The sequence below is a fragment of the Heterocephalus glaber genome, unplaced genomic scaffold (genome assembly GCF_053883595.1).
Source record: "Heterocephalus glaber isolate CG9 unplaced genomic scaffold, H.glaber_assembly_v1.0 deba00001610, whole genome shotgun sequence".
In the NCBI taxonomy this organism is placed as follows: domain Eukaryota; kingdom Metazoa; phylum Chordata; class Mammalia; order Rodentia; family Bathyergidae; genus Heterocephalus; species Heterocephalus glaber.
In genome coordinates this window covers 35449082-35463030 of record NW_028258381.1, presented here as the reverse complement: position 1 = coordinate 35463030, position 13949 = coordinate 35449082, and the positions used below count along the sequence as shown (strand labels likewise).

Sequence of the window (13949 nt, the reverse complement as noted above, 5' to 3'; positions counted from 1 at the left end):
AGTTCCACGCGTGCGCCACCAAGCCCAGCTTGGGGTCTGTTCTTGCTGATTCTGCATCTTTTTGTTTGTTTGTTTTGTTTTGTTTTTTGAGATACCCAGGCTGGCCTCAAACTCTCTACCCTCCTGCCTCAGCCACCCGAGCCCTAGGATTTCAGGGGTGTGCTGCCGCGCGCAGCCCCTGGTTCCTGCCTGGGTTGGTGCTTTCGCCCTCCTTCCGCAGTAGTCTCACTGGGTGCAGGGCAATCATTAAGAGCGCTGAGAGGCCCTGTTGGGGTCGAGCTCCTGCCCCGAGGCCTCCTCAGGGTCAGATTTGATCTGGCTCGATCTAGTTAATGGATCAGCTGTTTGATTCCAAGCCACAGTTGAACAAATGCAAAAACCCGCAGCCCTCAGCGCGGCCCCCAGCCCAGATGCCGGCAGACGGAAGCAGGACGGAGTGGTACAGGGAGGAGCGCAGGGGACAGCGCCACACCCTTCCTGCCTGACCGTGCGCCGACCGGGCCGCACGGGTCTGCACCGACCCCTCCCCGAGCCCTGCAAATCTCCCTGCTTTTCTTTGTTCGGCATGGCGGCCTCTCACCCTCGGCCCACCTCTGCCCAGGTGAATAAAGTCTGTGCTTCGCTGCTTCCCACTCGCCTGCTCCTGGGGCCTCCTGCGGCCATCGTTTGTTTCGCCCAGGCCTCTACCTTTGCTGTGAGACTGGGGTCTCCCTAAGCCTGTAACTTGCCCAGCTGGGCTCCAACTCGTGACCCCCCTGCATCAGCCTCCTCGGGCGCAGGGATCACAGCTGTGCATGTACCGCCATGCCTGGGTCCTGGGTTCTTATCCAAAACCAGCATGGGCAGCTCCAGCCCTCCGGAAGTTAATCCCAATACTTCTGTGCTCAGGATGGACCCAGGGCCTTCCGAAGGCTCACACTGACTTATTCTATTTTATGCATTGGAGACTTATTGCATGACCCTGGAACTGCACATAACGCCACTTAAGCTTAAAATTGCTCAGCAGCTTTAAGGCTAACACCGCAAAAAATACAAACTGTAAATTCTTTCTCATTTTCTCTTGTTTATTATGATTATTATAGCTCTGACCTTTGACAGAGAAGTAAGCTGTGCATCACGTTAGTGACCTTTTGGCTTGCCTGGGCTGCACTGAGTGAGGAGGAATTATGTGGCGTTGTATATAAAAGATACAATATAAACTGGGCATGGAAGTGCACACCTATGATCCCAGCCCTCTGGGAAGCTGAGGCAGGAGGATTGAAGGTTTGAGCTCATCCTGGGAAAAATAGCAACTTAGCGAGACCCTTTCACAAAATATAAAATAAAAAAAGGGGTGGAGATGTAGCTCAGTATTACATCTCTGGGTTCAATCTAGGTATTGCAAAGAAAAAAAGTATGTTCCTGGGCTGGCTGTAGCTCAGTGATGGAGCACCTACTTAGCTGGAATGAGGCTCTAGGTTTGATTCCTAGCATCACACACACAGAGAAGTTTGTTCTTTTTTCATTGCTGCGTAGCATTCCATCAAGGAGCCACCTTTTGTTCATTTTTGTCAACCTGGCTCCTGTAGTCTTTTTTTTTTTTTAAACAGGGACTCACTATGTTGTTCAGGCTGGCCTTGAACTCACCATATATAGTCCAGGGTGGCCTCATTGAACTCCCGGTAATCTTCCTGCCTCAGACTCCCAAGCACTAGGATTACAGTTGTCTGCTTCCATGCCTGGATTCAATCTTTTTAAAAGGCTATAGAGCCAGGTGAGATGGTGCATGACTATAATCCCAGCACTCAGGAGGCTGAGGCAGGAGGATTGGTTCAAGTTTGAGGCCAGCCTGAACTACATAGCAGGACCTTGCCTCAACCCCACCCCCGCAAAAAAATGGAAAGATAGTTTATTTGAAGATGTACTGTACTGTTCCACCATTTTAGGGTAACTGTAAGAGTCAAATAGTTTATTTGCAGTATTGTTCTGTATGTGTGTTTGTTTTTTTATGCTTTACATTGTGTGTCTATGTCAAGGTATAAATCTGACCATTCTCCCAGCATGGAATTCATTCATAAGTCGGGACTTACTGAATTTCTCTCTTTTTTTTTGGTACCGGGGATCAAATTCAGGACCTTGCACTTGCGAGGCAGGCGTAGCACACTGAGCTGCATCCCGGCCCTGAAATTGTTTTCAACATTCATCTATACTGTGTCACAGAGCAAGACTTCATCCTCTCTCTCAGCCCCCCTCTTTCCTGGTGTTACTAGGGATTGAACCCAAGGCCCTCATCCTGAGATACATCCCTAGCCATTTAAAAAGTTATTTTGAGATATGGTATGCCTCAGCCTCCCTGAGTGCCTGCTGGCATCACAGGTGTGCCCACCACACTAAGCTCTGAGTGCTGTTGCTGTCTACCTCCCTGATAACCTGGCGGTGGGCAGCCCTCCATGTGCTTTGCTGGCCGTGTCCCTGTCCTCTGGAGACTGATGCATTCTGTTGTGACCCTTGGATCTGGGGATGCCCTGCAGCGGGCACCTCCTGTTCCCTTTAGTGAAGAATGGGGCTGTAGGCGTGGGGTGCTCCGGGCACGTGGCTGTCCCCAGCCTCTCAGGACAGAGCTGGAACACATCTGTTGACCACAGGTCTTCACTGATGCACTTCAGGGCTCTGTTGGTTCACAGCCCAGAGTGCTGGCCACCCACCCCAAGGCACCCTCTCTGACCCCAAGCCCGGGTCCTACTTGCTCTGCCCCAGCTGTGGCTTCTGGACCGGACCTTCTCAGAGGGAACAGCATAGGGAACGGACAAAGCACCAAGGAAGGAAGGGCCTCCTCTGCTTCTCTTTCTCTTTTTTTTTTTTTGGAACTGGGGATCGAACTCAGGACCTTGTGCTTTCGAGGCAGGTGCTGGAACCACTGAGCTAAATCCCTGGCCTCTGCTTCTCGAATTATCTTTTTTTTTGGTACCAGAAATTGAACTCAGGACCTTGTGCTTTTGAGGGAGGCAGCAGAACCACTGAGCTAAATCCCCGGCTCTATTTAGTGTTTTGTGTGTGTGTGTGTCAGATTATCTTAAAACTCTGTGCCCAGACTGGCCTGGTGGCACCTGTAATCCCAGCTATTCAGGAGGCTGAGGCAGGAGGATTGATTGAGCCCAGGAGTTTAAGATCAATCTGGGGCCGGGGATTTAGCTCAGTGGTTTCCACACCTGCTGCCCAAGCACAAGGTCCTGAGTTTGATCCTCAGTATCAAAAAAATAAAAATAAAGTATAAGATCAATCTGGGCAGCATATTAAGACCCTGTCTCTGAAAAAAGAGAACAGGGCGTGGTAGCACAGGCCTATATCCCAGCACTAGGGAGGCTGAGGCAGGAGGACTGCTGAGAGTTCCAGGGCAGCCTGGACTATATAGTAAGACCAGGTCTCAAAAATACAAAATAGCTGGGGATTTAGCTCAGTGGTTCTGCCGCCTGCCTCACAAGTGCAAGGTTCTGAGTTCGATCCCCAGTACCAAAAAAACCCAAAACAAACCCAGAAAGGAAGCTAGGTGTGGTTGCGAACAGCTGTAATCCCAGCACTCTGGGAGGCTGAGGCAGCAGGATCACAAGGTTAAGCACACCCTGGGCAATTTAGTGATAACTTAGCAAGATGCCATCTCAAAATAAAAAATAGGTTAGGCGTGTAGCTCAGTGCAAAGGTCCTGAGTTCAGTCTCCCTCACTGGGACAAACAAACATATAAAGTTAAAAACAAAAATTACAAAGAGAGAGAAAGGAGAAAATTCCAGTGAGCCCACACCCTGTGTCTCCGTGATGGCACGCCCTCCACACTGATGTGACACACGATTTCCCTCTGGTCCATGGGCCACCTTGCTGCCTTCGGGAGGAGGTGGGGCTGCTGGCCTGGCTGCACTGTGGCTCGGGTGGCCCTGGCCATGCCCAGTGTCCCGGGACAGAGGCCCCACTCTCCTTCTCTTCCTCCAGGACCACGGCTGAGGCTGGTCCCCCAGATAAGGGCAGTGTTGGAGTCACAGCCCTGGGCCTGTCCCCTGGAAGGGGAGGTGGCCTCTGGGTCCTCTGCCCCCCATCCCTGCTGTCCCCGCTCTGGAGCCTTGGGACCCTTCCCTCTGTGCCTCCACCAGGGTCCCCTGGGCAGGATGCTGGCAGTCTGGGGCCTGGGGAGACCCCTCCCTAGCTGGACACCTGTCCCGCCTTCAGGATGGGAAGGTCTGCTTCTACTGCTCTTTCTTTTTCATTTCATGGTACTGGGAATTGAACCTGGGACCTTCAAGTTAACTATTTTTCTCGGTAAGAAAGCTCTAAGTTGTCAGCTTGCCCTTTTGTTCTTTGCTTTGTACTTATGATGCTAGGGATCAAACCTAGGTCCTTCGGCGTTCTGGGCATCACTAGGTGAGGGTTTCACCTCCCCCAGCTTCTCCCTAACCCTAGCCTGCCTTCGTCATTGGAATTTGTTTTTCTTTTTTTCGGTACTGGGGATCAAACTCGGGACCTTGTGCTTGGGAGGCAGGCGGTGGAAACACTGAGCTAAATCCCTGTCCCTGTTTTTTTTGTCTTTTTGAGAAGAGGTCACTAGGTAGCCCAGGCTGGCCTTGAACTCAGGCTTCCAAGTGCTGGCTTGCTGGGTGCCCTAGGGCAAGTCTCTTGCCCTCTCTGAGCGTGAACTGGGCACTGTTATGCCCATTTCATTAGACTGTTTAGGTTAGTGGTGGCGAACCTATGACATTCGTGCCGTGGTGGGCACACAAGCCAAGATGTCTCAGTATCCCTCCCCTGCAGCCAAGCATTCAGGCTTCATTGCAGTGTTGCCACTTGGTGATAAATAAGCAGGCTCTGGGTTGCAGTTTGAGTACTTGGTCTCTAAAAGGTTCACTGTTACCACTTTAGGTGCTTTTGTCAAAAACAGTCAGCTGAGGTGCATGGCGGCTGTAGGACATCCTCTTCCGGAGGCGCCAGCAGTCCCACACCCGGCGTCCAGGCCCAGTCCCTGGAGCCTGGAATCCTTCCTCTGTCTCTTCCTGCTCAGAACAACTGAGTGCACTGATGTTGCCTCCAGAGCTCACCCTGTAGGCAGCGAAGGTGACGCCGTCTGGAGAAAACACAAGAAAGCCCAGAACAGGACCTCTGTTGAGTGGAGGCGAGAAGGCTCTGGAGAGGCCTCCCCAGAGGAAGCCCCACTAAGCGCCGAGGCCCAGAAGAGCGACTCGAACCCTGAGCCATCAAAGAACACCCCAGCCCCAAAGAGGCAGCTAATGTGCTCCTCGTTTGGGAACCACAGGGCTCAGATGGAGGCTGAGTGGGGAGAGGCTCTGCGAGCTCTCAGGGCAGCTGCCCATTCAGCCCAGGTACAACCTGTAGGTGAGTCTGCCAGAAAGAAGAGCCGAAGGGTCTGCAGGCCTCCTCCAGTAGGGAGAGCCAAGGCCACCCTTGATACTCCTGCTGAAGTGTTTAGGTTCAATTTTTTTGGGGGGGCTACCGGGGATTGAACTCGAGACCTTGCACTTTTGAGGCAGGTGGTGGAACCACTGAGCTAAATCCCTGGCCCAGGTTCAATTTCTTTTAGTCTTTTCTCCGTCTTGGAACAGTTCTCACCATGGTAGGCCGTCAGGTTTTGTCTTGAGAGCAAGGCCTTCCAGGAATTCTCCGTCAGTGTATTCGGGTTGCCTTGTCTCTGGCTGGTCTGGATCTGTGGCAGTTAGACCGATATGAGACTGTCGAATGAGCACAAGACCCCATTTGCAGGTTTTGTGATGAAATGTCTCTCCTGCCAGAAGAGGCAGAGGTGCATTTAGAAAATCTACAATAAGCAGAAGTGTGTTGTATGAAGAATATAGTACTCATACACCAGTATTTATTTATTTATTTATTTTTGGTACCAGGGATCAAACTCGGGTCCTTGCGCTTGCGCAGCAGGCAATGAAACCACTGAGCTAAACCCCGCCCCGCCCCGTATTTAAATAGCAGTTGGTAATGAGGCTTTGTGGGGAAGCTATGTAATTGTACACTGGACTCACATTTGAAAGGATGGCTTGTCCAGCAGTTCAGTGTTTTATGTATTATATTATAATGTCTTAATAAATCTTTTTTTACTAAAAAAAAGTCAAGCAGGGGGCCAGGGATTTAGCTTACTGGCACTGCACCTGCCTCACAAGTGCAAGGTCATGAGTTCAATCCCAGTACTAAAATAAACAAACAAAACAAAACAACAGTCAAGCAGGGTATGGCTGTGCAGGAGGTTCAAAGTCCACCCAGGCTACACAGGGAGACCCTGTCTCAAATAACAAAACAAGGGGGGGGGATTTAAGCTCAGTGGTTCAGCCAACTGCCTCGAAAGCGCAAGGATCCGAGTTCGATCCCTGGTAACAAAAAACAAAACAAAACAGAAATGAAAAAAATGGAAATAAAGTCTTTGTAAATAGGGAAGGGTGGAGGGGGTGAAGGGAAGGGTAGGAATGGGGAAAAAATAAGAACCAAGATGCATTATGTAAAGGTACAATTCCCAATGAGAAATGTAATTGTGTTGTATGCCTACAATGTACCAATAAAAGAATTTAATTAAAAACAGAAAAACAAAAAAAACCCAACCTGCATCCTTTCAGGCCTGGGATTTAGCTCAGTGGTGCAGCTGCCTGCCTCAAAAGCACAAGGTCCTGATTTTGATCCCCCCCCCCCCCGTTCCAAAATAAACAAACAAACAAATCAAATAACAAAACAAAACAAAAGGCCACATAAACACAGGTAGAGGGCTGGGAGTGTAGCTCATGGGCGAGCCCCTGGCTTCAATCCCCAGCACTGGATAAGTAAATAAGGCAAATAATAATAACGAAAGATAACCAAGAGAGTATGTAAAGGTGCATATCTCCAATGATGAATGTCATTATGTTGTACACCTAAAATGTACCAATAATAATGAAAGATAAAGGCAGCAAGGAGGTTATAGGATTATTCATTGTGGTCCCTGAGCCACCACAAAGGGAACTGTGCCCATGGCCAGCTAAGGACCCTGAGTGAGGTCTTCCCCAGGTCCACAGCAGAGGCCTGGGTGCCTGGCACCCCAGCCAGCCCATGCCCACCTGTCTCCACTGCCCCCATGTGGCTTCGCTGCTCCCAGAGCTGCTCCCCTGGTTCCCTGTCCCAGTCTGGCTCACACGGAGGCCTGGCTCTGCATTCCCCAGGGGCCCCTGTGACAGCAGGCTGACAGTGCACCCTGGCCCTTCCCCTCCTGCCCCTCAGTAACCACAGGCAAATTCTGAACCCCCACACAGCTCTGGGAACTCCTCTCCTCCCCAAGCACCTTCTTTCTACCCTGAGGGCAGCTGGGCTCGGAGGGCCAGTGTGGGCCCTGGAGGGCTTTGTCTGTTTACTGTGGTACTGGGGATGGAATCTAGGAGTGCTCACCACTGGGCTACATCCCCAGCCCTTTTTCTACTTTTCAGTTTGAAACAGGGTCTCTCACTAAATTGCTCAGGCTGGACTGTAACTCGAAGTCCTCCTACCTCAGCCTCCCTAAGTACTAAGATTGCAGGTGTGCACCACTGCACCCAGCCTGGAGAGGTTGGTTTTGCCTCAGGAGTCAGGGGCTGGTGGATTTATAGTCAGTGATGCCCTCCACTTGGGGAACCTGTGCTAAGAGGAACCTACAGGCTATGCCATCATCCCACCCTGCAGTGGCCCAAGGCCCAAAGAGGGCAAGAGACTTGCCTAAGGGCACCCAGCAAGCCAGGCTCCTGTGTAAGGTCAACATCCGGGTCTTTGCACCAATGACCGCAGTTCCAGCCCCAAGGAATCCCGGCTGGGCCGGATATGGAGTCTCTGGTGGGAAAAGGAATTGTTTTGTTTCTTGGCCGTGAGACAGGGCGGATGCAGCTGGCCCTGGTGTTCCTCCACGGTGGAATTCAGCCCCCAGTACGGGGAGGGGGTGGGAGTGGGGGAGAGGCGGTGCTGTGCTGTGGTTTCCACTCAGAGGGCCGCCTGGTTTCAGAGCTGGCTGAGCACCCAACTGCGGAGAGGGGTGTCCCTGAGGAGGCTAGGCTGCGCCCCTGGCCCGCTTCCTCCACTTCCAGCAGAGCTGGGAAAGACTGGAAAGACCCGAGTGGGGCTTCCTGGTCCACAGGCCCGGGGCGGGGGGTGGGGGGTGCGGCCTGTTCCTTGCAGGCACAGACATGTTTCTGTTTTTTGCAGTAGTAGGAATCGAACCCAGGGCTTTCACACTGAGCTACATCCCTACCTTTTTTTTTTTTTTTTTTTTAATTTTAAAACAGAGTCTTACTGTCTCTAAATTGCCCAGGCTGGGCTCAAACTCAAGAACCTCCTGCTTCAGCCTCCAGAGTGCTGGGACTACAGGTGTGCACCACCACTCCTGCTGGGGCATGGGTTTTGTTGTTGTTATTTGTTTTTGTTTTGTTTTGTTTTGTTTTGTGAGACAGGGTCTCACTATGTATTTCAGGCTAGACTTGAACTTACTACATAGCCTAGGCTGGCCTGGAACTTTAAAAATGTGTTTTAGGCTAGGCATGGTGGCGCACACCTGTGATCCCAGCACTCGGGAGGTGGAGGCAGGAGGATTGCTTCGAGTTCTAGGCCTGTCTGGGTTACATAGCGAGACCTTGTCTCAGAAAAACAAAATAACAATGAAAAAACAAAAACAAAACAAAAAGAAAGGCTTGCTACTATCTCTTTGTAGGACAGCTGCATATTGCGCAACCATTCATCTGCCCATGGGCACCCAGCCCCTCCACCTTTGGTGCTCGCTCTGAACGGGCCTCTCATGGAACCTTGGGTCCCTGCTTAGATTCTCAAGGTGTAGACCCAGAGGCGGGATTGCTGCAGCAGGGGTGACCCGAGGGATTGTGGCTAAGGGGCCTGCCTGGATTGGTCTTGGTCACTGAGACCCTGAGGTCTCGCCCCTTCTTGGTGGCCCCGGAGTGGGCAGTGTCTTGTGACCTTCCGCTGGTCGCCCTGGGAAAAAGCCACCCACCCAGCAAACAGGCGGCTGTACAGGGCTGCTGGGGACTGGGAATCCGACCTGGTGTCCACGGATCGTCTGGAGCCGTGGGGCAGAATTCGAGCTGTCTGCGAGCTGGGGTGAGAAGACAGTCACATTCTGGGCACAGTGACCCAAGCCTGTGATCTCAGCACTCTGGGAGGCTGAGACAGGAGGATGCCAAATTCAAGCTCAGCCTGGATAATTTAGAGAGACCCAGTTCAAAATAAAAAAAAATTTTAAAAAGGGCCTGGATGCAGCTTAGTGTGAATGTCCTGGGTTCCATCCCCAGTACCGGAAAAGAAAATCACTTGGGTGTCTACAGTCACTGGTGAGTTCAGCATTTCCCCTTTAGGCTCTGACACCACCAGTGTCCCTTAGAGCAGGCAACTCGGTGTCCTCGGGCTCCCATCTTGAGCTGCCCTGTCCACACTTCCTGACACAGACACCTCTGCCCTGGAGCTGTGGAAGGAAACCTTCCCTTCACCTCCCTTCCTGATGGTGGCGATGAGACCCCTCCCTGAGGGCTCCCTAAGTCGAAGTCGGGGACTCTGAGCCACAGCTGCCCCAGGTCCTCACCGCGGTCCCGGCTTCCACCGCACCATTGAGATGGAGTTGCCACATGGCCCCCAGGTGCAGGGCACAGGGAGCTCCGGACAGAGGTGGGGGGCACCAGGAAGGGCTCAGAGCCCCACGCTCTGTCCCCCTGCTTCATGACAAGCTGGTGCCACCACGGCCCGCTTTGATTTTCATTTATTCAACAAATAGGCAGGAAGCTCCATGCTCTCCGACAATCGATCCCCAAGCCTCCAGCAGACTGTGCCCTGGGGAACCTCTGCTGACGTGGTTAAGTGCACAATCAAACAGCTGGCTTCTTGGACACTTAAAACACATGATAGTAGCTGGGCATGGTGGTGCATGTCTGTCAGCCCAGCATCTGGGAGGCTGAGGGAGGAGGATGGCAAGTTTGAGCCCAGCCTGGAGTATTTAACAATTTAACAAGATGGAGACCTGGTCTCAAAATATAAAAGAAAAAGGTTGGGGATGTAGCTTAGTGTGAAAGCCCTGGCTTCAGTCCCCAGTGGTGAAGAAAAAAGAAACAAATCAAACCATAGGACATGGAGAACAGGTTTGGAATTTGTCAAAAGTCTATTTGGAGAAGGAAAAAATGGAAACAAAGCTTTTTTTTTTTTGATACCAGGGATCGAACTCTGGACCTTGTGCTTGCAAGGCAGGCGGCAGAACCACTGAGCTAAATACCTGGCCCGAAATAAAACTTTTGTACAAAGTGGGGAGAGGGAGCTTGGGGGAATGGGATAAAATAAAATGAAATTTATTTTTAAAAGTCTATTTGGGTAATGTTGGGGAGATGTGATGTCTGGAGCTCTGGCAGCCACCTTATGACTCTGAAGTACAGCCAGAGGGTAAACCTGACTTGTTAATGATGGGAGACTAAGGGCTGAGGCTGTCCCAGTGTCCTCTCTAGCAGCATTGTTGTTAACCATAACTGGGAACTTGGGCTTTTTTTTTTTTTTTTTTTGTACCGGCGATGGAACTCGGGTCCTTGCGTTCTCAGGGCAGGTGGCAGAACCACTGAGCTAAATCCCCAGCCCAATTTTTTATTTTTTTAACTTATTTTTTTGGTACCAGGAATAGAACTCAGGGCCTCACAGTTGGTTATTTTAAATTTAAATTTAATTTAATTTATATTTTTTCCAGTACTAGGGATCAAACTTAGGACCTTGCACTTGCTATGCAGGCGTGGTGCTGCTGAGCTAAATCTCCAGCCCTTTCTAAAAATTTTTGGAGACAGGGTCTTGCTATGTAGTTCAGGCTGGCCTTGAGCTCACTATGCAGCCCAGGCTGGCCTAGAACTCACAGTGATCCTCCTGCCTCAGCCTCCCTAGTGCTGGGATTACAGGTACGCACCACCATGTCTGGCTTCTCACTGTAATTCACAGTCTTTTTGGTTGGCAGGTTGAATCAGAGCCTCCTGTTTCTCATGGTGAAGAGATCAAGAGGTTGCTGGGGGAATGGCCAGGGAAAGAGGTGAGAGTAGAACCCTGCTGGTCTGGTTAGAGCCTTCCTGTGAACCAGAGCAGGCTGGGGCTCTGTGTCTCCTTCGCCAGCCCTGAGAAGCACAACCTTCCTCACCCCGACATGGCCTGGGTGCAGTGTCCAACCTGTGCAACTCCCGGGGAGGAGCTGGTGGAGGGGGCAGCTGTTTGCAGGGCCTGTGGCAGTGTCTCCCACACAGGTACCCGGGGCTTCCTGAGGGGACCCGAATAGCCTGCACCTCGGTGTCCCCTCCAGGCGTGCCCTAGACTGCTTCCAGGCCAGGTCCCAGGGGGACAGGCCTGGGGCCCTTGTGAGGCATTCTGGACACACGGGGTGGGGCGCAGAAGGGCCGGACTCCAGCATGGCACTGATGAACAGTGACTCTGGCCCAGCCCCACCAGGAACATCCTGAGTCTCCCCACTGTCCCTGAAGTCTGGGCTCTTCAGCAGCCATGCCCATGGCTGTAGTTGTTATTTTCCCCCATGAATGGGGGGCAAAGGAATGGGGCACCTCGGACTGATTCTCATCCCTGAGACTTGTGTCCTTTGTGAGGGACAGGTCTGGGCAGCAGGAGTGGCAGATGTGGCCAAGGCAGAGCCAGGAGGGCAGTGCTGACTGCCCGCTCTCCAAGGGCCTCCAGGGGACCGGGCTGGCACCAGGCACGGCCCCTCTCCTGGCAGAGACGTCTTGGCCGGAGCCCGGCTCTGCCCAGGGTGCTAATGTCCTCTTAATTAGCCAAGTGCTTGCCAAGTGCTGGCCGCCGTGGGCTCCCTGTGTAGACACCAGGCCGGAGTGGGACCAGAGGCTGCCACAGGGTGAGGAGGGTGACAGCCAGGTGAGGGCAGTGTCCTGCCCCTGGGTGGTGACGGCCTTGGGGCCTAAGGACCAGGAGAAATGGGAGGCCCAGTGCTGCTGCTCCCTCCTTCCAGGCACACCTGGCTCTGCACCTCCCTGCTCCCAGGGTCCCTCCCAGGACTCTGCTGCCCAGGGCAGATCTGAGGGGGCTGCAGGTGTGGTTCCAGCCTCCCCCAGGGGCACAAGTGAGGGCCCAGGTTGAGGGGAAGGCTGAAGATGTCTGCAATTCTTAGCCTTAGTGAGACTGTCTCAAAAAAAATAACAAGTAAACCAGACATGGTGGTACACACTTGTAATCCCAGCACTTGGGAGGCTGAGGCGGGAGGATCACTGTGAGCTGGAGGCCAGCCTGGGTACATAGCAAGACCTGTCTCATCCCCTGCCCCAAAGCCTCTGCAAATTTATTAAAAGCCACAAGCCTGGGATCCCCAAAACTACATTCTTCCTAATAGCTGGGCCAGATTCAGGCATCTGTTTCTGTGCTTTGACCCACAGAGCCGGGCAGTGGGAGGAGCTCCGTCCGCCCTGCTGGGCTCTGGCTGCAGCACCTGGGTCAGCCAGGCTCCTGCGCCCCACTTGCTCCCCTGAGGAGGCCTGGCAGTACCAGGCTGCCCGGAGGGGCCACATGGGGTGTGGTCACAGAGTGACAAAGATGCCATTCACAGGCCGCGGGCCACAAGGCTGCGTGTCTGGGGAGGGCCGAGCCTGGACATCTGTGAGATCTGTGTGGACGACATTTCTGCTTTCTTGCACTTGCCTGGGGCAGCTCTGCTTTTCTTTTAAAATTTTTTTTAGTGGTACAGAGCTGGGACCCAGGGCCTTTGCACTGAACTACACCCCCTTTTATTTTTTATTTATTTTTATTTTTGGTACCGGGGATCGAACTTGGGACCTTGCACTTGTGAGGCAGGTGGCGGCACCACTGAGCTAAATCCCCACACCCAACCCCCATTTATTTTTAATTTTTTATTTTAATACAGGGTCTTGCTAGGTTGCTAAATTGACCAGGCTGGGCTCAAACTTGGAACCCTCTTACCTCAGGCTCCGAAAAGGCTGGGATCACAGGCGTGCACTCCCTCCCTATCACCCTTTGAGAGAAGGGAAACTGAGGCTTGCATGTGGTGGGTGGAAGCAGCCCTGGCTTGGGGTGACTGCGACACCAGTGCCCCTCCTGGTGGCCTCCTGCGGGCACAGCTTAGGCTGCCCTGTTCCCTGGGCCGTGCTCTCATTCCAGGGTGGCTCAGGTGGCATCTGGCTTCCCGTGGGCCCCAAGGACACCATGTCCATGTCCCCATCTTCCCTGGAGGGGCCGGGGTGGTGCCTGCAGAAAGCACCTTGTGACTTGCTGGGGGCAGGTGGCTCTTTCCACACTGGACACCATGAGTGCTGGGCTGGGGCGCAGGCAAAGGTGCCGGGTGTGGAGCAGGGAGGACTTTTTTTGTGGTATAAGAGATTGAACCCGGGGCCTTTTTACTGAGCTTTATCCCCAACCCTTTTTTAATTTTTTATTTTTAATGTAGGGTTTAGGTAATTTGTTGAACTGCCCAGGCTGGGCTTGAAATTGGGATCCTTCTGCCTCACCCTCTCAGAGTGCTGAGATCACAGGTGTGCACCACCCTGCCCAGTTGGCTCTTTACCAAGATGATGTCACAAAACAAGACAAAAAGAAAGGGGTAGGGATGTCACTCAGTGCGAAGGCCCCAGGTTCAACTCCCAGAACCCTAGAAAAATAAAACAAAATAAAACAAAGCAGAGTTGAATACATGTCCATGTTTCCTTCTCCTCATTTAAAGAACAGCTCTAACCACAACTGTCAAGGGCTGGCGTGGGAATTGGGTGGATGAAGGTCTTCTTATGGCCTTGGATACTTGAGCTGTGCAAATGTATTGTCTGTTCCAAAGGACAAAGCGGAAATGATAAGAACAGTGAAGGCCCTGCCTGCACATCTGCTGAAATGGACCTCGGTTCTTCTCAGGGAACCGCAGATGTTCTCCCTCTAAGTCCCAGGCTGGGTTTTCCCCAACATCTAAGGTTCTGTTTTGTTCACTTGACGGAAA

General features: G+C 52.3%; 1 pseudogene; it reads left to right on the top strand.

The window, feature by feature from the left end:
- The first annotated feature begins 565 nt into the window (after nt 1–565).
- On the top strand, nt 566–7893 carry LOC147822694 (UPF0488 protein C8orf33 pseudogene; annotated as a pseudogene).
- Nucleotides 7894–13949: the final 6056 nt, after the last annotated feature.